This window comes from Daktulosphaira vitifoliae, unplaced genomic scaffold (genome assembly GCF_025091365.1).
Source record: "Daktulosphaira vitifoliae isolate Bord-2020 unplaced genomic scaffold, ASM2509136v1 Scaffold_4, whole genome shotgun sequence".
Taxonomy (NCBI): domain Eukaryota; kingdom Metazoa; phylum Arthropoda; class Insecta; order Hemiptera; family Phylloxeridae; genus Daktulosphaira; species Daktulosphaira vitifoliae.
In genome coordinates this window covers 7642239-7644392 of record NW_026099575.1, presented here as the reverse complement: position 1 = coordinate 7644392, position 2154 = coordinate 7642239, and the positions used below count along the sequence as shown (strand labels likewise).

The 2154-nt window shown below is 27.1% G+C and overlaps 1 protein-coding gene across 1 annotated transcript in view; it reads right to left on the bottom strand.

Annotated features, from left to right (window-relative positions):
• The window catches only part of LOC126906355 (uncharacterized), a 13939-nt gene that overhangs the window by 2108 nt on the left and 9677 nt on the right, over positions 1–2154 (bottom strand). The window lies entirely within an intron of this gene.

Below are 2154 nucleotides of genomic sequence, written 5' to 3'. Positions count from 1 at the left end.
GACTAGATACGATTTGTGATCTTTTGACGTATCGTTGAAAGAAATCCGTTCGGTGAGAGCTGAGAAAAAGTGGTAACAGACACAAAAAAATAAAAAATTAAAAAATAAAAAAACACATCTTAGTAAAACCAATACCTTCTCAGCTTCGCATCGAAGCTAATAATAAAATCGAGAATTTTCACACGAAAATAGCATTCGGTAGCCATTTTCGCCGTGAAGACAAGTCCAGAGGTCAAATTTTTTTTTTTCAAATTAAAGTATATTACATTAGCTTTAATTTAAGATATATATAAAAGTGTCAGACCTTCCGGAACACTTTCAAAAGTTAAGTTGAAAAAGTTCTACTTTCTATATGCATTTTTTATATTTGAAGCCCCCCCATATATAGGGAAATAGTCTGATTTAAAAAAAAAGTATATCCAATGAAAGATGTATATAAATACTACTTCTCATGAAAAAATTGTATTGATCCATACATTTTTTAAAAAGTTATAGCACTTTAAAACCAATACCTTCTCAGCTTCGCATCGAAGCTAAAAGTTGAACATTTTTATATTGGAAATGTTTGCAATTCCTTAATATATATTTAATAATTTTCACGTCGACACTTTGTCCTACTGACATTTAAGTAAGCAATTGACATAATTTAACGGGTGTATATGTTGATGTGCAACTATAGCCTTTTGGGATACATAAAACTTGTTATTGTCCTTAAATATATTTTCAATCAATTTATAAAAGATTTTTATGCTAAACATTTAGTAGTTTAAAAAGATATATTTAAATAGAGAATAAGTATTTAAAGAGGTTGCACAGTTAACTTATTTTTGTAACAAGATTTCAGTTAATATTAATGTTTTTCACTTAAAACAACATTGTTTAGTTAAAACGCAAAACTGATTACCTCATATAAATAATTTTTAAAAAAGTGATAGCTAATATAAAATAAAATCGATTTGTCATGAACAATTCAGTTTGATAGGTATACGTGTACCTCATATCTTCTAGTTCACTTATTTATAAAAACCCAGCACAGGGGGGTCGCGGCACAGTGGTGACGTGGCATAGTTGGATCAAGTAAATGATATCTGACAGTGATTAAAATCACTATCAAAAATAAACGCTTCGATGCAAATCTTTAGATAGTGTTTAATTTTAAAAAAATTGGTGTTTTATTCCAAAAGCTACTTGATCTGCTGGTTCCTTATTAATATCTCGATTAAGATAAAGTATGTCGAATGAAAAAGGGTTTATTAAAAAATATTATTTCTCATAAAAAAATTGTGTGGATCCATAAACTTTTCAATAAGTTATAGCATTATAAAGTTAAATATAATATAAATAATAAAATCGAGAATTTTCACACGAAAATAGCATTCGGTAGCCATTTTCGCCGTGAAGACAAGTCCAGAGGTCAAATTTTTTTTTTTCAAATTAAAGTATATTACATTAGCTTTAATTTAAGATATATATAAAAGTGTCAGACCTTCCGGAACATTTTCAAAAGTTAAGTTGAAAAAGTTAATTTTTTGTGAAAAAGTTGTCATTTTAAATCCCCCCCTGTGGGCAGGTTAAGTGTCAGATTTACAAAAAAAATATACCAAATGATAAGTAAAGACATCAAGCATCTATATAAAAAAAAATTATATTGATATGTTCATTTTTGAAAAAGTTAGAGCATTATTAAGTTAAAAATATAAAAAAAAATTATTTTACAAAAATCGTAATTTTTTATTAACTTTGATGTCAACTTTCACCACGAAGACAAGTCCAGAGGTCAAATTTTTTTTTTTCAAATTAAAGTATATTACATTAGCTTTAATTTAAGATATATATAAAAGTGTCAGACCTTCCGGAACATTTTCAAAAGTTAAGTTGAAAAAGTTAATTTTTTGTGAAAAAGTTGTCATTTTAAATCCCCCCCTGTGGGCAGGTTAAGTGTCAGATTTACAAAAAAAATATACCAAATGATAGGTAAAGACATTAAGCATCTATATAAAAAAAAATTATATTGATATGTTTATTTTTAAAAAAGTTACGGCAGTTTTTAGTAACAAAAATTGAAAAAATTTCGAAAATTAGCGATTTTTAAATTTGTAATTTTTTTGGAGGTTTCCCCCATTTACGGGGAACGAGGGAAATTTTTTCAATTTT